The sequence below is a fragment of the Mus pahari genome, chromosome 21, assembly GCF_900095145.1.
Source record: "Mus pahari chromosome 21, PAHARI_EIJ_v1.1, whole genome shotgun sequence".
NCBI classification, from domain to species: domain Eukaryota; kingdom Metazoa; phylum Chordata; class Mammalia; order Rodentia; family Muridae; genus Mus; species Mus pahari.
The window spans coordinates 30,988,337-31,011,171 of NC_034610.1; positions in this window are offsets into that span (position 1 = coordinate 30,988,337).

A 22,835-nucleotide genomic window follows, 5' to 3' on the forward strand; every position below is an offset into this window, starting at 1 on the left:
TTTAGCAGAAGGAAATTAAATAAATTAAATATAAATTTAAACGTTGTTTAAATTTCCTTAAAAACATTCCACACTTTTACCAATTGAGATAAATGAAGTATAAAGATGCCTGTAACCATGTCTAATATCATACATTGTTAAAACAAACTGATATAATTTTTCTGTATTCTTTGAAGATTTCTATCCAGGAAAAATACAATATAAAATTTGTGCACAAAGGTGTCATTGTGCCAAACTGACCATATTTTTAATAAATATTTTGATATATCTTGATTCTATCCTATCAAATACAAATGAATTTTTTTTTTTTCTGTATCCAATTTGGCTCCATTTCCAAGGTAAATTACTTAAACAGAGACAAAAATTCTAGGTGTTTGAGAAGAATTGCCTCTGAAGAGCTTCACTCCCTGTCACTGAAAATTCCCTGCTCCAGGTGCTTCCTACTGATTTTTTATTAACACAATTGTCTTGCAGAAGCATGAAAACTGACCAACTGGTTTTGCAAGCTCTGTTCCCCCTAGGATTAATGCAAAGAGACACAGCCAGAACCCTTTAGCATCCTGATATCAGGGAGTTATTTGTCACTGGTGTTTAAGCTTGACAGCTGTCCCTACTGTTGCTTTCATTTCATTTCCTAAATACAGCGAGAAGGACTTGACAGGAAACTCTGTAAAAACTCCCCAAAGAGTCTAAAACACTTTTGTTCCTGTTGCTACTTATTTCACCAAATAGTTTCTATTCATTGAATTTTCTTTTCTTAGATTAAAGAAATGATGGCATCCATGCTATCTAGGGCCCAACAAAATGAGAAGCCCAGCTAATTCAGGAAAACTTCTGCCGCTAACCTAAATGTTAATTCATGCATCCATTCTCTCCATAGAAAAAGAGTATTCTTAAGGGTAATATTATTAATCTACATTAACCTTTTCTCAACGTACTTGGAAAAGGAAACAAGTAGGTAAATTCATGTCTGTTCCTACAATTTCGTGCAGTTCACTCACTTTTAATTATTATTAAGGCATATGTCTGTGTACATCCGGGTGCCCATGGATGGCAGAGAGAGCCTTGGATCCGGGAGTCATAGGCAGTTGTGAACCACTTGAGTGTATTCTAAGAATCAGTTTTGGGATCAGATTGTTTCAAGCCAGCTCCAGCCCACATGAAGTATTTTCTAATCCTTTAGAACTGCTTTGGAAACGCAACTTTGATCTCTGTCTATGTGTATTGTATCTATTTACCAAAGGAAACTGTGGTTTTTATTTTCAGCTAAAGATACAATGTGCTGTGGGATGCCAGACTGGGAAGGAATAACACTTGAAATCCTAGCCCTTTCTGGGCTCCTTGCAGTTAGCTATGTTTCCTGCCAGGCTGGTCATTATCTATCTGTTCTTCCTCAGGGACCCCTTTTTAGGGAACCTGACCTGCTAATCACCCCCTAATGCATCACTTTTATTCCCATGTCTTGGTTCATGGCATTTCTCTCTACTTAGAATGCTGAAACTCAATTTTCTATCTTCCTGTTGCTAGGAGAAAGCTAACTCTCCTCTGGCAACAATCATCAGTCCATACAGGCAAGGCATCTATACTCCCCGCGTACTTGTAAAACCTGACTTGCATTTTATAATTGTGGATGGTTGCCCTTTAAAAGTTGGCAGCAGGGGAGAAAAAAAAAAAAAAAGCAAGCCTTCTCTGTTTGTTTTCTATGCCCATAAGTAAGCAATAAGGCAGATGTCATGTCTGCAGGTGAAGAAACCACAGCCTCCTTGTGCCTTACAAACCTTGTAAGCTTGCAACTGACTGCTAATCTCCCAATCAAGAGCTGAGCCAGGTGATTTAGCAGGAATGGACTGGATCACTGAAAACCTGATTCCCCATTTCCTGTATGAGCTTCACCTGAAACAACTCTGTGAAAAGGCAGCTCATGAAACTTTGCTGAGATATCGATAAGACACAATCTCATTTCTCTCTTCTTTTATAAACAGTCCTTTGGGAACTCCTGGATGAAGACACCACAGACTGAGTGCCATTTGGGCATTTCAGGGCAAACAGAAATATCAACAAACTACCTCTAAAAACCCCTTTTGGTACTTCTCCAAATGTATTTTGATCACACACTAACAACGAAAGGATTAATATAACAAGAACCTTGTCATTGTCTATCAGAAGCATATTCAAATTAAAAACTTAGTGATACAATTCAATTATGCACGGCGTGTTTACAATATCAGAATGAATGCAGTTTTGAAGATTCCCATCATTTTCTCAATTAAATATACAGAGATAACAAAGCCATACTTTTGTTCTCCTGTCTTATCATTTTTCTTTTTCTCTTGCCAAATTGTATATATCTATACATACATGTGTGTGTATACATGTGTGTGTATATATGTATATATAATTTTCTATCATTATTCATGTCAATTTGAGTATAGATCTTTCTGAATTCATCCTTGCAGTCTAACCTTAAAACTTTTGCTACTGAATTCCCATTTTTCTTGTTCTTCTCAATTGAGGCTATTTTGTGTTTTCTTCAGCTCTCAAATAGTTTAATTTTAAATTTCTGTTTCTTTTGTTTCTTCAAAAGTAGAAAAGTGATTTAAAATTCTGTCTCTTGTCCTTAAGTATTGCCATAAATAATGAGCCATACTTCAAATCTTACCCCTAAGAACATGTTGCAACATGTCAACAATTCAGGTACTTGCTATTCAGTCAGAAGTAGATACTGACTTGTCTGTTTGATTGATAAATTTAGATTATAAAAAGCAACTGAAGAGATGAATTCATTGTATCCAGCTGCTTAAGGGCACTGGTTACAATAAAAAATAAGTAGGTACAAGTTATCCTGTATATAACTCATGGGTTTAACGGACTGAGATTTTTAAGTAGCACAGGAAATACAACCAACATTTGACCAATGAGATTTTAAGAAATTTAAAAGCTGCTGCTTAAAATTCTTTACAAGTAAAGATACGGCATATAAAGTAGGAGAAAAATATCTTCTAGCTATAAATCTAACAGTATCTGGAATACAAATATATATACATATATATATATATATATATATATATAGAGAGAGAGAGAGAGAGAGAGAGAGATGGGTTATAGATATAGATAAACACAAACATATACATAAACATCATACTCATATACATATCAGACACAGTCCAAGCTTGTTCCAAACAGTTCAGAGGATGAGATAGCTGAATACCATCTGGTTTTTATTAGTAATTGGTCTCTTGAGGCTGGATTCTGGAGTTAGACATTGGAAATCAGTCTAAAGATAAGACCATTGCACACCCCACAAATAAAATAGGCCAAGAGACTTGTAAACGACTCAGCAGTGATATGGAGAACATTTTATGTAAGTCTTTCAATTGTCGTCATTCACATCTGAGATGAGAATTTGGCTCCCCAGAGAGCAAAGACTTTGGCAGTGATTGTGAACATTAGCTTTCAGATATCACTCCTGTACTCTCGAGTAATCTCTGGTGCTCGTGCTCTTCTTCAGTGAGGCTCCCTGAAGGAAAGTCTCTTCTTTGTTCTTGTTCAGAATGGTGAAGAGCTATTACCTATTCCTTCTGCTCTAGCAGAACAACACTAAAGTATTCAGGAAGAAAGAAATGGAAGTTGAATTTGGGGCTTCAGAAGCAATGTAGTACAGTGTTTAACACGTAGGCACAAAGAACTAATCCCCTGAACAAGTCCATTAAAATGTTCTCCTGGATGGTGGAGATAAGCAGATCAGGACGCTTGCTCGCCAGCCAACCTAGCCTAGTCAGCCAACTTCAGACAATGTCTCAAAAGCAAGGTAAACAATGACAGTACCTGAGGAACTACACTAGGATTAAATCTCTAGCTTCTTCAAGCTTCTCTTCTGCGCATGCCTGCGCGCGCGAACACACACACACACACACACACACACACACACACACACACACACACTGCTGGATTTTCCCCCTCATAGTGCCTTTCTTAGTTCGGGTTCCTATTGCTACAATGAAACGCCATAACCAAACAGCAAATTGAAGAGCAAAGGCTTTTTTTGGTTTACACTTACATCACTGAAGGAAGTGAGGGCAGGAACTCAAACAGGGCTGGAACCTGGAGGCACAGCTTATACAGAGGCCATGGAAGGGTGATCGATTGCTCCTCATGGCTTGCTCAGCCTGCATTCTTGGAAAACCCAGGACCACTATCCCTGGGACGAAACCACTCACAGTGAGCTGGGCCCTCCTCCATTAATCACTAATTAAGAAAATGCATTTTAGATGGATCTCTTGGAGGCATTTTTCTCAACTGAGGCTCTTTTGTCTCTGATGGATCTAACTTGTGTCAACTTGACAGTTGACATACAAAACAACTCAGTTTTTGACAATGCAATAATACACATGAATGTGTAATTGTGTATATGTACTTATTTGTCTGTGAGGGTGCAGATGCATGGCCCCGAATAGCCCAAAGGTAGGCGTTGGCTCTTTCTCAGTCACAGTCTACTTAATATTTGAGATGGGCTCTCTCAAGAAACCTAAAACTGACCAATTCCGCTAGGTTGGCTGGCTAGTGAGGTTCATGTCTTTCCTGTTCCAGTGCTAAAACTATGAGGCACACTTACCATTGGCTGCGAGCTCTTGCAGGGGTTCAGGAAGCCAACCCATGTTCTGATGGTTGTGTAGCAGGTAATCTCCTGACTGAGCCACACCCCAACTCCTGTGCATTATTAGTACCATAGTTGTTAATCTTGGAACCTTGCTAAGCTTCATATGAAAAAGAGAAATAAATCAAAGTCCACGGAAGAACTGCGTAAAAATAAGTGCATGCCTGTAGGAATTCATTAACTGTGGTTCAATAGGCCATGTACAGACAGCCAGGTTTCCAGTTGAGGCTAGATCTTGAACCCCGGGAGAACTCGATGGGTGGTAATTCCCACCAACATGGGATGGTAGGCGTTCGACCATGTCTCCTGGACACCTGGCTTCTGTCAAAGTTACTGCCCCACAGCCCCCACAGGAGAAGCTGTAGCTAGTAGTCACATAGACAATGTCCCAAGCTTCTGACCTTCAGGCTAGACTCCTCTCAGTTACCTAGCAACAGTAAGATAACAGCCCACCATAAGAGGGGCTGCTTGGCCCCACCTCACTCTCTCCTCATCCTCTCCTTTCCCTCTCTTACTCTCTCTCCCTCTTGCTCTCTCCCTCTTATTCCAGCCTTTCTTCTCTCTCTCTCTCTTTTCCCCTATTCTCTCCTTTTGGCCATGGCCAGTCTCTCTCTCTTTCTACCATCTCTCCTTTCCCCTTTCCTTTCTACGATAAAGCTCTAAATGTCTCTGTTCATCAGGGCCAGCTGCGCTTGGATGATGGGATAGGCTTTCTCCTAATGAGCCATTTCCAATCTCTCAATGGAAGGCCTTCCTGTGCTCCAGCCTCGAACCGGACTAAGGACTCTCACCTGTGTGGGAACCTCTCTCCCTCTGCCCTCTCTCTCACATATCCCCGGGGCCGAGGGTGTTGCCCCAGAGCCTCTGGTATTAGGGGCTTCTCCTTGTCCATCCCCCACAGAGTGGGGTCAGTGGCTTAGATACCCACCTGGGGCCAAGTGGAAAGCATCTGGCAGCCCTCCCATGTCTGCCTGCCCAGAGCACAGGAGTTCTGGCCAGACATGGGCTATCTTCCCTCCCCCTCTTCCCCCACACTCCCCCTTTAGTGCCCACAATGAACTGTGGCACAGTTCTCAGTAAAGGTAGAAGAAAATGGGAATATGATTTTAAAAAGCCGATCAATACAATTCTTCAATAAACAAGGAATTTTAAAGTCAGAAAGGTTTTCTCTGCAACCCGCAGTGAAAGTGATTGTAGGTTGTACTGTTCATCTTATCTTACCTAAACATAGCACATTCCTGACTCTGGACAGGTAACAGTGAGCATTGCACTAACTCCATGTCCTCTCTGCATCTTGTTTTCTTGCCCCAAATGACCTTCTTCGTGTTCCTACCCTAAAGGAATCCCATTAGCTTCCTAAAACGCCACTTGGAAGTTCCCTTTCTGTTAGGTACAACATTTGTTTGTCATTAAAAAGTTGAACTCCCTTCGTAGCATTTTGCACAAATTACTGTTAAGCCACATCACAAGGTAGAATGTTCTAATTTGGTAATAAAGTTCCAGTCTTCACTTTAATGAGTCCATAAAGGCTTGAGTGAAGTCTTAACCCCTTTCCAGGTTCTTTGAAGAATTGGCCATTGGGAAGTAACAGAACAAAGAAAGAAAGTAAGGGAGAGAGATGTATCCAGGCTCATTGCTTCACACTGATAAATCCTGCTCTGTGTGTCAGTTGTCTGATGAGAGAAAAACTGGATCACAAAAGCAGGAAGATGAATCACCAGCCTCTTTATTTTAGAGCTGAAGCAAAGAGTTCTGAACAGTTAAGTGTAAATAAAAAGCTTAGCAGTGTTCCATCAACCTATGAAAGGGCTAGTTCTTATGATAGACAATTAGTTTATCTAAAATACAGTGAGTCCTCACATTGTAAATTCAATTTCTCAATAATGGGTGTTTGAATAAAGCATAAGGCCACGGTTCTCTAATTAAGCGATCCACAGTATCTGAAAGCATCTTTTCCCAGAATGTGGCATGCACAGGCCACAAGCCAGGAGAATATAGAGTACCAGTACAGTACAGGACACACAATTGTCTGCAGGTCCTTAGATAAGTACAGCTCAGGTGTGCTAGGAACAGAGAGGAATTGTTTTGCTGGACACACTTAACTGCCTTTGCAAGGCATTATAAGGCAAACATATTAAAAACCTTAAGCAAAGAAAAAAATGCAAACAATGCTTGTATAGAATAGAAAGCACTCAGAGATGATGTTACATGCCCTCAAAGGCTGCAAATCCAGCTGAGCCTATAGCCCAAGTCACAAACGGTAAGCCTTTAAGATCCCCAGAGATTCTCAATGAAACATGTGACAGTCAAGAAACAAAACAACAACAAAAATCTCACCTACCATCGAAAATTTCTGCAATAAGGCAGCCAACAAATCCAAAATTGAAAAGGTGAATGGGAGTTAGAACACTAGACACTGTTTAGCTGAGGATAGAGAAGCACACATAGAAAGAACTCTGAAGATGTTTGGTGGATGTAGGACCTCAGGGAATGATGGGTAGAACCAACATTGGGGTTTTTGTTGTTTATGAAGATGGTCATGGCGGTTTTTGTTTTTGTTTTTGTTCTGTTTCTTTGATTGGTTGACTGGTTTATTTTTTGTTTTTGTTTTTTCAAGACAGAGTTTCTCTGTGTAGTCCTGGCTGTCCTGGAACTCACTCTGTAGACCAGGCTGGCCTCATACTCAGAAATTTGCCTGCCTCTGCCTCCCAAGTGCTGGCATTAAAGGAATGCATCACCATTGCCTGGCCCTGGTTTATTTTTGAGATGGATTTCACAAGATAGATCAAACTGACCTGGAACCTATTCTGTAGGCTAACCTTGAAACTAAGAACTCTGAGCAATCCTCCACCAGTCATGACTAATGATTTTGGTGTGGGGGCAGTTTGTTGGGCTATACTTTGATTTTTATGTAATTACATCATACTTGAAAAATCCTACGGGTTGAAATGACATTTTCATTGTCTACATTTAAAGCAACTTTCAGTATCTCTCAAATTAATAACCCAGAGAAGGATTTTCTAAAGGCAATGAAATCCCAAACAGAATGAAGGACTTAAGCTATAGAACTGTTTTGGAGCATGATATTCCAGAATAAAACCCAAAGGGAATGGAGCCGCATGCCACAGAGCACAGAAGCACATTACTGTGAGTGCAGAAACAGCCTCTAATCCAGAGGCCTCCCATTCCTGATGGAGGCTTCACAATTTCTGCCCAACAAGCTCATCAACGTAGCAGAGCTTACTTGCCCCTGCCTCTTCCTAATGGATGTTTAAGACTACAGTAAAGGTGACACATTCCTCTCACTTAGTGACACTAATGATAACCTATCAGCAGAGCTTGCATATGACCCACATCTGTCCTGATGCTGACAATAATGAACCAGCGTCTGCCAGACTCGTAAGGCTACACATGAGAGGCACAGTGCATACTGTCAATAATGACGATTCATATGATACCAGCTGCATACAATACAATACGTTTCATCACTATCTTAGACTGTATACCTCACACTTATATTTCTCTATAGTTAACTGTGCAACAGCCTCACACAGGCCCTGTAGGGATGATTCTGGAAGAAATAGTCTTAGGAGATGACAGTGCTTTGCGGCTGTTGCCTGTGAAGATCTCACAGTGGAAAAAGACATGAAGACAGACAATAGTGACATGTTATCCTGATCCATTTTAGGGCTGTGGGAATGGCTTGTCTAAGTTTTAAAATAATAATAATAATAATAATAATAATAATAATAATAATAGCAGCAGTAGTAGTAGTGATAGAAATAATAATGATAAACAAAGACAACTGAAGAATAAAGTTAAAAATAGCCAAATGCTTAAATTAGATGTGTAGTAAGCTAGACCCTCTAGGTTTGTATACTGCTACTTGGTGACATTAGCACCATGGCAAAGTCATTTAGTACTACATTTCTGAGGCTGCATCCCAGTTGTGAACAGGTGCATGGTGGTTCATGTCTGAAATGTTGACTTACTCATGCTTCTGGGCTTCTTTGTGGCTGACCTAGGAACACAGACACATACATAATTGACACTATTCAATCTAAAACTAGTTTTGTAAAGTACTGTTTCTAAGTTCAAGACTTAAGTTTTGAAATTCTTTAAAGTTTTAATTAGAATGTAACTAGCTACATCATTCTCCCCATTCTCTTCCTTCCTCCATCCCTTCTTTCTTCCTTTCTCCAGGACTCTTATCATGATCTCCCTCTAACTCTCAAGTTGATAGCCTCTTTTTCCTTTGCTTATTATTGGTTTCCTATTTTCTAAAGTAAAATATCCAAGATGATCAATAAAATAAGTTATTTCATTTACGAAAACTAAACATCACCCTCACATTTGACAGTTACCATCATTTAACATGTCCATCCCTGACATTAATTTATTTGCTTATTCGTGCATTAAATTCATATTTACAAGATTCTCACTATGCTTTGACTCATGACAGATGCTATGGGGCATAAGAATTTTAGTTTGACAGGGTTTAATTCTACAAGCTATTTAAAATGCAATGAGATGCATGAATACATATATTTTATATCAAATGTCAGTGACTCTAAGATGAAAAACAAAGACTCTGGGAGGATAAAAATATTATTCACCCAAACACAGTGCTCAGAGGGAACACCCACACACATATAGGCAGAGGGTGTCTTAGTGCCAGTAAGGAAAATGTTCAAATTTAAGCACTTACTTTAAAGGGCTTGACAGGACACTTAAAATGTGAGGTTTTTAATCTTATCCATGCACATTCAAAAGAAAATTCTAGTTTCTGGAACTTTAATCTCAGTAAATACTTAGAGTATTTTTCTTTCTTCTACATTCCACCCACTCAGATCCAAAGACAACAGAAAATCTGAATGGCCCCAAAGCTGAAATTCAACCTGAAAGTTCCTAAGGTTATCCAAGATATAATAGGGAGGTTGCTCATGAATCCTTGCTTGGAGGAAAGTATCTCCCAACATTTTAACCACAAAAAAATGTAACTGGAGGCAAATGGAAATGCTAACGTCTGTAGAAATGCACTTGCTGATAATAAAAAAAATGATAAGTGTGTTTGTACTCTCAGCTGTAACGCTGGACCAGGTCTGCTGTCCCTTCACATGGGAGAGCTTGGTCCCTACCTTTCTCTCACAGTGTGCACATTAAAACTGAATCCATTTCCTATGCTTTGCAAAGGAGAGTTTCCAGCACAGGCTGGAGAGATCAGCACGCACAATTTATCCTTTCTTATCTCTGCATACAGTGCGTGTCTCAAGGAGATGGCTACTGTGTATTTTCAATACTGAGTGGTGTGCATTTAGGAGCAATACCTTTGCCTATTGGAATATCTGTCCTTTCATTTCAAGATCATTATTGAACCAGTCTGCAGACATGGCAAATGAAATCACTGCTCCAAGTATCTCCCTCCATCACGGCCTGTGAGGAGAAGGGCCAAATGCTTGTGCTAGCAGCTATCTTCTCAGATCAACCTCAAGTCAGTGATTCTGTAGCAATGGGCATCGCCATGAACCTCTTACAGCTTTATGTGCCCAGAAGAATCCACCTGCTTAATTTAATGCTATCTAAGAAACAATACTGTGACAAACGTGCATAGATGGGCACACTGTTATTCCAGTGTTCAGGAGACAGGAAAATTGACTGTGTCAATATTTCCCAAATAAAATAAATAAAAATATTTATAAGATTTCAAATGTATAAAATTATTCATGCAAGGGTTATTTATAAGTTCATAAAATCATATGTAAAGATGCATGAAATATCTAAAAAATTTAAATTACTAAATATATAGTTTGTATTACCATGAACCATGAATTATTGAACGAAACATTACAAGATGATTTATTTATGTTCACATGACATACAGATATATCCAAGAGCATGAAATCCAACTTCAAACGAAGACAGACATATAGGAGGTATTCATAGGAAGGTACCAAGTAAAATAAAATTATATAAGAAACAAATGACAAAGAAGTTAGCCCATACAAATGAAAAGTCCTCTAATCATGCTCATTATATCTACTAAACAAAACTTTTATCAATATAATATCACCACAAAATACTCTTTTTGCATGGATTTAGACAAAGAGCAGGTGCAGTCAGGATAGAGAGTTCCACAGATTATTAGTGTGGGAAATGTTAAAGTTTGGAGTAGAAACCTGCTTCCTACTTCTTCTGAGTTTCTAAGGCATGATAATCAATGCAGCAGAGTCCTTGGTCCAGGTGGAAGCATTCTTCAACAAGTTAGATTCTCACAAAAAAAGACAAAGAAAGAATCAATGCCTCCCTGTCAATATCCCAAGTAGGTCTATGAATCAGCCATACACACATTTGACTGAAAGTGATGGGTTTCATTTGGTACCTGCTCTTTAAAAACCTTAAGAATTTTTATTAAAATTCCAGTAGAAAAAGTACTGTCTTCAGATGAAATATTGCCATGGGACTGTAAAGGGAGGATTGTTTGCTGGTGCTGGAGATAGATAATGTACATTTATGTTGATTTGCTATTCCAAAGACATTCTTGACAACTGAGATAGACCCATCTGTCTTGGTTCTTTTATCAGTATCAAGTGAGTCAAACAGCAAAGCTGTCTTCCAATTCAGGCTCTCAGGTCTAGTCAAGATGAACAAGATTGTGGAAATATAAATAGATTTTCTTTCCAGCCACATTCCTGTTTTCATAGTACCTGCTGAACGTCCTTCAGAGAACTGGTAATTTACTAGTCAATGTGTAATCATTTGCATCCATACAGGGACATGTTTTCTTGCCCCTGATCTAATAAATATATTTGAGACACAGACTGTGGGAAAGAGCCTCAAGGTTGAGATGTAGTCTGCACTTGAACTTCTGGTTGGACCACATCCCTGGTTCTCCCTTTGCTCTTTGGACATTGGTCACTATGGTGTGCCATGCATGAGCAGCGCAGTGTAGTGTGGTATGGAAAAGCTCCGACATGAGCCAGGCTGCCTGAATATGTCATGTGACTATCATCATTTCCTGGAAGCCTGGAAAAATTATGAAGCTCCTGTGTTTCTGTCTCCTCCTCTCTAAATAACGGTGCTGTGCTCACTGGCACAGATCCCAAGCCTGCTGAGAAGACTCAATGAATTGATACACACCCTATATTCTGGAAAAAGTTGAAAAATCAGTATTGGTGGCAAAGTGTAACCTCAGGTTGATCTGATCGAAGCAGGAAATACTTCAAAATGGTAGTATTAAAATGGACCAGTGATCATAGAAAGACTTACATTTATTTACCAGCCCTGATATATGTGGATCCAAACAACTCTTCCTCCCTTCATGCTTCCCATCCAGATTCAGAATCTCACAGATAATGTGTTTTCCACTGCCTACCCCTCCGTGCATATGTCCTGACCACACATCTCATCTCTTCCTTCTACTTAATACCTACAGAATTATGCTTTTGAGTTCTAGTTGGGTGTCCGCATAACCCAGTTGGGTCTCAGAAATTAGAAACTGGTTTCTAATTTCTAATTGCTTGGGGCACCCTGATAAACAAATTCTCCCTGATTACCTGGTCTGAATACAAAAGCGAGAATACAATCATACAAGGCCATGAAACTGTAAGGAGTTGTTATTTAAGCTCTTTCATTTGTAGAATTCACCCCATTTGTTCAGCTACACAGCAGCAAGGCCTTCTTGCCAGTCCTGTGTTCTGCTATACAGCATACATTGTGGGTTAGTTTCACTCTGTTGCTAGGATAGATACTATCACCAGAAGCAACCTAGGGGAGGAAAGAGTTTATTTCAGTTTCTGGATTATAGTCAACAATCGAGGGAAGCAGAGAAGGAAGTCAAGGAGGAACACAAAGCCGGGCCCACCTGGCACTCTAAGCATCATTAATTCCAACTAAGGAAACCACTTCACAGACAGAAGTATAGCCAACATTTTGGAAGATGCTGCTTGCTGATTTTCTAGCAGACTCATACATAGCTAGATTTCTTATTAAGCTCAGGATCACCTACATAGCGAATTCTACTGCCTACAGTGGGTGAGGTGCTTCTACATTAATCAATTAATATTTAAGACAACCTTCACAGACACGTCCAGAGGCCAAATTGGCCTAGGTGATCACTAAATTGAGATTACCATTTCAGATGACTTTAAGCTCTGTGTCAAGTTGACATTAAAAGATATGACTTGTAGCGTGCCTATTTTACATCATCATCATCATCATTATTATTATTATTATTATTGCTACTATGATTATTAATTGTATTGGAATCAGGTCACCTTTGAACTAATGGAACTAAGAATTTCTTGGAACTTCTAACCATCATGACTCCCTTTTGCCTTTAATTTCACTGATCTGTCTGCCCCTTTAACTCCTAAGAATTCTTAGAATGAGAATTTTTTTAATGTGTGTTTTTTCATTTTCAATTTTTCCTTCTCTTTACATCACAATCACAGCCTCTCCCTCTTTTCTTCCCAGTCCCACCCTTGCAAATTCCTGTACCTATTCCCCTCTCCCCCTTCTCATGAGAGAAGGGGAGCTCCCCTTGTGTATCATTCCACCGTGAGGCATCGTATCACAGCAGGGCTAGGCACATCCTCTCACAACCAGGCAGTCCAGATAAGGGGGAAGGGGATCTAATGGCAGACAACACAGGCATAGTCGGTCCTCTGTCTACTTGTTAGGGGACCCACATGAAGACCAATCTACACATTTGCTACAAATGTATAGAAGGTCTAAGTATAGCTCCTACATGTTCCCTAGTTGGTGGCTCAGGTCCTGTGAGCCCCTGAGTCCCAGGTTAGTTGACTCTGTGGATCTTCTTGTGGTGTCATTTACCTCTCCAGCTTGCTCACTTCTATTTCAGACTCTTCCACAAGCCTGGGCTTTATCTGATATTTGGCTGTGGGATTCTGCGTCTGCCTCCATCTGCTGCTGGATGAAGCCTCTCAGGAGACAGTTATGCTAGGATCCTGTCTGCAAGCATAGCAGAGCATCACTAATAGTACCAGGGGTTGGCTCTCTTCCATGGGATAGGTCTCAAGTTGGGGGCAGTCATTGGTTAATTGTTCCCTCAATCTCTGCTCCATCTTTATCCCTGTACATCTTGTAGGTGGGACAAATTTTGGGTTGAAAGTTTTGGGGGTGGACTGATGTCCCTCTCCTTCCTCTATAAGATCTGCCTGGCTCCAGGAGGTAGCCACTTCAGTCTGTCTCCTCCTCTGATAGAATTTGTTTTCATGTCCTCCCTGGCTTTTTTAATTGTTTGCACAGCACTCTGAACATCTGGCAGCACTGCCTTTTCCGTGGACAGTGCAGAATAATAAGTACAAGTTTAGCTTAGCTGGCTCCTTGGAACACAGGAATGTAGACGTCTCACCACTGCTGGTCCAGAGCACAGCATCATATAAAGAATAACCCTACTACATAGGAGTCAGAGAATATGCCTGGACCATCCACATGTTCACCCAGGACCAGGCCCTGCATAGGTCTTTCTTAATCCTGTTCCTTATTTCTCAACCTGTAAGCTCATCTTTCCATTTATTTGGAAAGAGCAGAACAAAATGTCTACAAACTTAGTCAAATTTGAATCAGACTTCCCTCTCTCTATCTGCACTGGGGTTCACCCTTCAGCTTTGGAACACAGTATAATTCTTTATTAAAGGACTTTACAGAGAGAACACTATGCTGGTTCTTGCTGTTTCCATGCACCTTCTAGTCTAGTTCACTGCTCTCTATAAAAAGACCTGTCATTGTGGGCAGGCACAGTATAGCCCTCTGTCCACATCTTCAGTACAGTAACCCCCTTTTTGTTTTACTTAAAAGACCATCTCACCTGACACAGATCCACTTACTTTGACACCTTCTTCTATTTTAACTAATGTATTTTCTTCATTATTTACTAGAATGTATATGCTTCAAGTGAGGATCACATTAGTCACAATGCTTCACAGAACATTGACTCCCACTGACATCAACCATTGGATACATTAATGCAAGATTTTGACCCTCAAATAAAGCAATAGCTCTTGAAAACAGCCACCAAATGGAGCGAGATAGCTTAACTTAAAAGGTGAAAGATGGATAAAACATCATATCTAGCATCAGATCATATTTTGATCAATCAAAGCTGCATGGTGAAAAAAATATTCCATGAGCTAAAAATGAAAACAATTTTAATTACCTATGAGAGGATCCATAATTAAACCCTCAGAAGTGTTCCTATTAAGGACACCTATCAACATAATGAGGCACTTGCTTGCTGTGTACTTATTAGGATAAATTTATGAAATAAAAATTATCCAACAAGTTTCCCCCATGTATATGAAGTGTTGTCCTGGGTTCATTCCTCTTGCTGTGATGAAATTTCCTGGTTAAACAAAATAAGGGAGAAGGAGTTTATATTAGTCGCAGACCAGAGCCCATGCTTGTGGGGTAGTATTTCTTGAAAAAGAAAGAAGAAAAGAAAAGAGGGTCTGGTCAACATCCCACCTACGAGCAGGGAGAGAATGAGTGTAGCGTCCTGCTCACATCTCTGTTTTATACCATTCATGACTCAGACTCAACTGATAGCACACCCAACAGTGCTTGAGGAGTTCCACCTCGGTTAAAAGAGCTGATTTAGATAACCCCTCATTGAAATTCTCTCCCTAGGTGATCCTTGAGTATGCCAAGTTGACATTTCAAACTAACTATCACGAGTACATTAAAAGACATCTGACTCCTAAGATGAGATTCTAAAGTATAAGAGATAAATTTTTCATGATGTCTGAAACATTTATTATACCTAAGACTGATCATGCCAGTAAACCTCAATGGCCAGGAAGGATAATTAATTCTCTGAATTCTCTCATCTGCTGGTGTTCACACACCCAGAAACACACTCTCCTTAGGAGTCTGTCTGTAGAATCTTCTACTTCAGTGATTTGTAACATCCTCACATTATATCCTGGTCATCTCTCTGAGGTGTCCTCAATAGTACATATGTCTGTAAGTCTCAACAAACCCACTGCAACTTGTGAACTTTCTAGAGAACTCAATAACTGAAGTTTGAATTTGACTGTCAACACACTTCCACACCAACTGTCCAAAATGTATTAGAAGAAGCTGATTCAAGATACAGCATGCCAGAGTAACCTTAAGGGTACAGTACTGGCTCTGTCATCTTGGCAGCAACTAACAGCTCTCTAATTGGACTTAAAACCCATTCAGCAAAAGGGAAACCATAACTGTTACTGGAAGCATAGCTAAATTTTCGATGCTAGTGATATAAAGATTAGAGAACCTGTACCCACTAAGGTAACCTATAACCACTTAGTAACTTTACTAAGCCAGGACAACCCCGAAAAAACAAACTAAATATTTGTTCTTATACTGACAGGTAAGTCTAGTCTTCACTTCTCATCTAGAAAACCTCTTTGCAGCATTCAGAGAATGTTACAGAAGACCCACAACTAATCAAAGTGCAGAGTCCCCATAGATACATCTCCAAAACAACCTCATTTTTAAGACTCTGAAAGCATTGTGGAAGAGAAAATAGAAAGATTCTAAGAGTCAGAGGATCAGGGAGTTTTCTGTGAGATTGTGTATCTTAGGATTGTCAGAAGATCCATCTATAAAAGTCTCACCTACATGACCTTTTAAAGCAGAAACTAAACAAGGACAACAAAAATAGACATGCTAAATGGGATGGGGTCAGGGAGGTGAGTGCCCAAAAGGCCTCAAACACTTGCAAAGAACTACAGGAAACTAACAACTGTTGAGAGCAGGAAAAACAGTCTCCCCCCTGGGAAGAGCATGCTGAATGGTTGTCCAATAACAAATGGTCAGTCCTGAAAGTATACACACAAGCAGGGTATATATACACACAAACATTATACACACCAAGCGGGGTATATTTAAGAACATGCATATATAAAACTGTGGGTGGAGGCTATGGATTTAAAAGAGAAAGGAGGTGTACCTGTGAGGGGTTGTAGGGAGAAAAAGAAAGGGAGGGATAGTGTAATTATATGATAATCTCAGAAATGTCTTAAAGTAAAAAACAGTGTTGTGATCACATCCAAGTCAAAAGTAAGAGACTTGGGATGCATCCTGTAGTTATTTAATAATTAAACCCAGAGGGACCCACATATTATAAAACAGTGCTGTGACTTAATTAGATACTTTTGGTCTTGACATCTTTATAGACTTGGTGATTTCTGTTTAGCATTTTGAACTTTACTACATTAAATTGTAACCTAATCATTAATTATGGATGGCGGACTAGGTTTCTTATGTGGTACCTGCTATAATTAATCGGAAGGGACCATTCCTGTGCCATATCAAAGGTTATCAGGCCATGTCAGAGTTAGAGAGTCAGTGCTCATGATTCATTAGTCACCAATATAAGATTATTAAAAAGAAAAAGTGACAAGATGTGTTTGATTAATGTTCCTCCTTTGGGTAAGTTAAGCATCTAAAAGTCTAGTCATGAGACAGAGAAGCCAGTTTTCAAATAGAGCACAACGTGTGGACATGCACCCTCCAAAACAGTGACAGCAAGAAGCGTTGTCATCTCTGATCAAAACTGCTTACCATGTCATTGCTTTATTGGCAGATCAAGTGAATCTGGCACATCTGACTTCTGGAATCACAGAGTATGTGACTAAATAAAAACATTAATGTAATTGAATATATATTCAATATATACAAATACCCTTCAATATTATTTGTTTGTTCTTAAGTAAATTCCCTTAAAATATTCCTGAGTGAGGTGCCCCAGATAGACACAGGAAAAACAAATAAGGTATGTTTCACTTATATGTGGATATTAACTGTTAAGTCAATGATAATGAACTACAATCCAAAGAAGCACAAGGGTAGGTATAGACTAAGGGACTAGACGAAACGGATAGCTGTTATTAGTAAAGGGAAATAAAATGTGTAGCTATGGATGGAAAGGGTGCTGGAATGGGAGGATCAAGCAAGGAAGAAAATGAAATGGTGTTGTGGGAGGGAACATAGGGAGACATAGCTAGAATTAAGGGGCAATTGAAGGGTTGTGTGAAAACCTAATACAGTAGAAACTTCCTAAAATATATATGGTTATGAATGTGATCTAATGCAATCACCAAGTAATAGGGAAAACAGAATCCCAACTGGCCATATCTTGTCACCCAACAAAGCTTATTGAGTTGTTGGCCAAAAAGGCCCCATGGGTATCCCCAAACAGCCCAGGCTTTTGCAAAAACTATAGGTTTCCTGTCACCACTGGACAGGAAGTCCTCATTGCTGAAGAAAACACTTATATTTAACATGGAGGAATTGAGTTGGTGCCTATAAACATAGAGATTTCACCTCTAAGTTCCAGCATCTTTAGTACAGAATGGTACACTGCACACTATCAAAGGAGTAATCTAAACACCAACCCAGCCACCAACACTTTATCTACAATGATATATGGCCTGCAAGATATGCTAGTGTAACAATGGTACAGGTGGCCCAAAGCTCATGGGGTAACCAACCAATAACTCATTTGCCTTCAGGCCTGCTCCATGAGATACAAGCCATAGCCAACACTACATGGGTGACTGAGAACCTGAGACTAGACAGGCCGAAGGAGTATGGGGCCAAGAGGAGAGGAAGACCCACAAACCCCACAAAACTCCAAATCTCGCTAGCTGTAGATGGGAACAAGCAGGCAGAAACACAGAGAGACAGACAGACAGACAGACTTTACGCAGAGAGTGAGTGACCTTGGAACATTTAAACCCATAGAATGTCTCCATCAACTCTCTCCCTTCAGGGACCAAGGAACCCATGTAAAAGAGGAAACAGAAAGAATATAAGCCAGAGGAGATGGAGGAGACTAAGAAAACAAAGCCCTCTAAATCAACATGAGCAAAGTGTGGCTGAAGTCCTAGAGGCCGAAGTAGCATGGATCTCCACCAGGTCCTCGGCTGACATTATGGCTTCCAGTTTGGTGTTGTTACTGAGTTCCCGAGTGTGGAAAGGAATGGGGTCTCTGATTCTTGTGCCTTCCCACGGGCTCTGTGCCTTCCCACGGGCTCTGTGCCTTCCCACGGGCTCTGTGCCTTCCCACGGGCTCTGTGCCTTCCCACGGGCTCTGTTTCCTTTTGTTGGTTTATCTTGAAAGCCTTTGACTCTATAGGGATTTTAATTATATTTTATTTTGCTATATTTTTTTAAATGAAAGAAAGAAACAGAATTTAAAAAGGGAAAAAAAGAAAAGAAAGGAAAGGAAAAGGAAAGGAAAGGAAAGGAAAAGAAAAGAAAAGAAAAGAAGAGAAAAGAAGAGAAAAGAAGCCCAGATACTAAGTTAAAGGTTAACAACTGAGCTTTCTCACTGTAATGGGTGAGAGAGAAGTGAACAACTAGCTTCACCGTGGCTCATCTAGGAAGGAAGGAAGGAAGGAAGGGGAGGGTAGACGTTGTACATCGTGGTGCGGAGCCTAGTGCGCACCACGATGTACAACGTCCACAAGCAGTATACATACTGTCCCCATGTACACAGAATCTCAGGAGAAGCTGGGCAGTGGTGGTACACCATTAATCCCAGCACTTGGGAGGCAGAGGCAGGCAGATTTCTGAGTTCGAGGCCAGCCTGGTCTACAGAGTGAGTTCCAGGACAGCCAGGGCTACACAAAGAAACCCTGTCTTGAAAAACAAAAAAAGAAGAAGAAGAAGAAAAAAAACAAACAAAAACAAAAACCAGAATCTCAGGAGAGACAAAGTTGCAGAAAAGACTTTTTTTTTTTGTGGATATCTTTTTTTTTTTTTAATTTCTTTTATTAGATATTTTCTTTATTTAAGTTTCAAATGTTATCCCCTTTTCTCATTTCCCTCCAAAAGCCCCCTATGCCATGCCCTTCCCCCTGCTCACCAATTCACCCACTCCTACTTCCCTGTCCTGGCATTCCTCTACACTGGGGCAAAGAGCCTTCACAGGACCAAGGACCTCTCCTCCCATTGATGTCTGACAAAGCCATCCTCTGCTACATATGCTGCTGGAGCCATAGGTCCCTACATGTGTACTCTTTGGTTGATGGTTTTGTCTCTGGGAGCTCTGGGGATACTGGTTGGTTGATATTATTGTTCCTCCTATGGGGCTGCAAACCCCTTCAGCTTCTTGGGTCCTTTCTCTAGCTACTCCATTAGGTACCTTGTACTCAGTCCAATGGTTGGCTGAGAGCATCCACCTCTGTATTGTCAGGCACTGGCAGAGCCTCTCAGAAGACAGCTATATCAGGCTCCTGTCAGCAAGCACTTGTTGGCATCCACAATAGTGTCTGGGTTTGGTAACTGTATAAGGGATGGATCCCCAGGTAGGGGCAGTATCTAAATGGCCTTTCCTTAAGATATTTAAATATAAGTTCTAACACAAAATATCTACAAATTTGCAGTCAGTGATGAATATAGATTTACAAAAGTCAAGAAAACTCCAAATAAGATACACTTTAACATAGAAACAGTGTCCTTTTTAACTGTTTCCTTTCCCTGGTAATAAGCATTCTAACATGTTTCTCATTTTCACAATGGAATGCTTAGTTAGAGCATTTATGATAGAACTAAGTGTGCAAAGTAGCTGTCACCCACTCAGTTGGTAAGGGACCAGTGAATGTAATTCAGTCTTTTTTGTTTTTTTGTTTGTTTGTTTGTTTGTTTTTTGAACATACACATCGTGGGTTCTTTATAAGCATTATTCCAGATTTAATTTTCATGGTGAAATTATGTTGTGAAATGGATGTGAAATATGAGTTGTGATATTATGTATATGATAAATGATATGATAAATGTATATTAGCCTTAGTTTCATACCAACATAAATAAATAAACCCGGGTGTCTTTTCCTAGCTCTTCACCAAGCAACTAGATGTTAGTGTGTTCAAAACCCAACTGTGCATGTTCTTCTATGTTCCATCTGCTCACTCCATCAATGTACATTTAACCATTCATGTTCTTCTGCCAAGTGTTAGTCAAATGACCTCTCTTGTTGCTTTTCATTTACTGTTGTGAGAGAACAGACCTTCGACGTTTGATGTTCCTCCTGTGGATTTATTTGTAGTCACCTATGGTTCTCACCATCCTTGACTTGTATGAATTTGCTAGGGTTCCATAGCATAGGTACCACGACTGGGACAGCCTTAACGGTAAACAGTTCTACATCCTAAGATTTTCTGTTACGTTTTCTAGAATTCTGAGACATCCTCTTTCGCCCTCTAGCTTCCTGTTGTCTTACCTACATGTACACACAAGTCTGTGTCCAAATATCATCTCTTATAAGAACAGTGGCTACATTGCCTAAGGGCTTACTTTAAAGATCTCATTTAAACTGTATTACTTCCTTAAGACTATTTCCAAATGCAGTTACCATTGGCAATGTTTGGAGTTATAACTTCAATTTGTGCATTTTGGAGTAGTCAGTTCAGCCCATTGCATGGTTTTGTTCACACCTGGGCTGTGCAATGAAGGAATGGTAGGCAGTGACTCAAACCCACAAAATATATCAGGAACCCCAGAGGAGATAAAGCATGGGGAAAGAAAAGCAGTGCAGTTCTACTTTTGTTGTTTCTCTCTCTCTCTCTCTCTCTCTCTCTCTCTCTCTCTCTCTCTCTCTCTCTCTCTCTTTCTCACTAATCAGAGTACATGATGAAGAAAAAAAGACAATAGTTTAACAGGACCATTAAGACATTTTTGCATCTGGTGTTTGGTTTTCTGAGTTTTTATTCAGAATATGTATGGATTCCTGTCAGATATGTAGTCGACAGATATTCCATGCCTCTTTTTAGTTGTGTTTTCTTTCAGTTATTTTCTTTGCTGTGCAGAAGCTTTTCCATTTCATTTGTCAACTCTTGGTATGATTTCTGGAGACATGAGAGTCCTTTTCAGAAAGGCCTTGCCTGTTCCTATGCCATGAAGACCTTCCTCTATATTTACTTCTGCTTCAGAGTTACAGCTCTAACATTAAGGTCTTTGATCCACTCTGATTGACTACCTCACTTCTGGGTCTAAACCTGAAGGATGCCAAGTCAGTATTCCTGAGTGGTATTTACACAATCATTGATACTGCACAGTTATTCATGGCAGCCATGCTGTTGGATCATAGGAGGTATTCATTATTAGATAAATGGATAATGAACGTGTAGGATATAAAATAGAATTTTATTCATCCATGAAGAATAATGGAATTATTTCATTTGCTGGAAAATGTACACAACTTGACTTCATTATAGCAAATGAATCAGATTGCAGACAAACATGTCAGGTTTTCTTTTATTTGTAGTTACTATGTTTATATAGTTATGTATAATCATATACTCCTCATGTCTTGCTCAGCCTGTTTTCTTCTATTCCCAGGAATGGCACCACTCACAATAGGCTGGGTGCTCCCCCATCAATTAATAATTAAGAAAATATAGGCTTGTCTATAGACCCATCCTATGGAGGCATTTTCTCAATCAAGGTTTCCTTTGCTCAGATGGCTGTAGTTTGGGTCAAGTTATCATAAAAATATTCAACACACCTAGTATATAAACACAATGAGAAATTTAAAGTCTGTAATATATTACTCATGAATCCCTGTCTCTGTCACAAATGTAAATTAGAAATATAAAGACACAAGCCATGTGTTCCCCTCTCTTTACTTCTCAACAACTAAATAGCCCTTAACAATGTAGAAAATTTCACCAAGTTCTTTCAAAATACAAGGCTATGTCATTTCATTATGGGGTTGTACTAAAAACAGGTGGTTTTACATCTTGAGTAAGAGAGAGAAACTCATTTTCAAAGGACCTAAAGGAATTTTGTCTAAATCTCAATAATAAAAGATGCATTGGGAATCACTTTGTAGACTACAAGAGGTTTTGAGAAAACATGTTCATGCCTATAGTCTAGCTCTTGCCCCTAATTTCCCACACTTTGCAAGAGGTCAAGTCTATTTCAAGTTTACCATCTGGCTGCAAACATCTATTGTAAGGGTTTCACTGTAAAGGTATGCCCATAGTATATAAACACAATGTATATAAATAGTGAATATCTGGCTTCATGGTCCCTTTTCTACTGTTTAATGACTTTCTTTGCTATGAAAAATACATTATGTGACCAAATCGTGAAGAGAAAATGTTCATTTGAGCTTATAGTTTTGTAGGTTTCAGTCTGTGATTACTGGCTTTGGACCTGTAGTAAA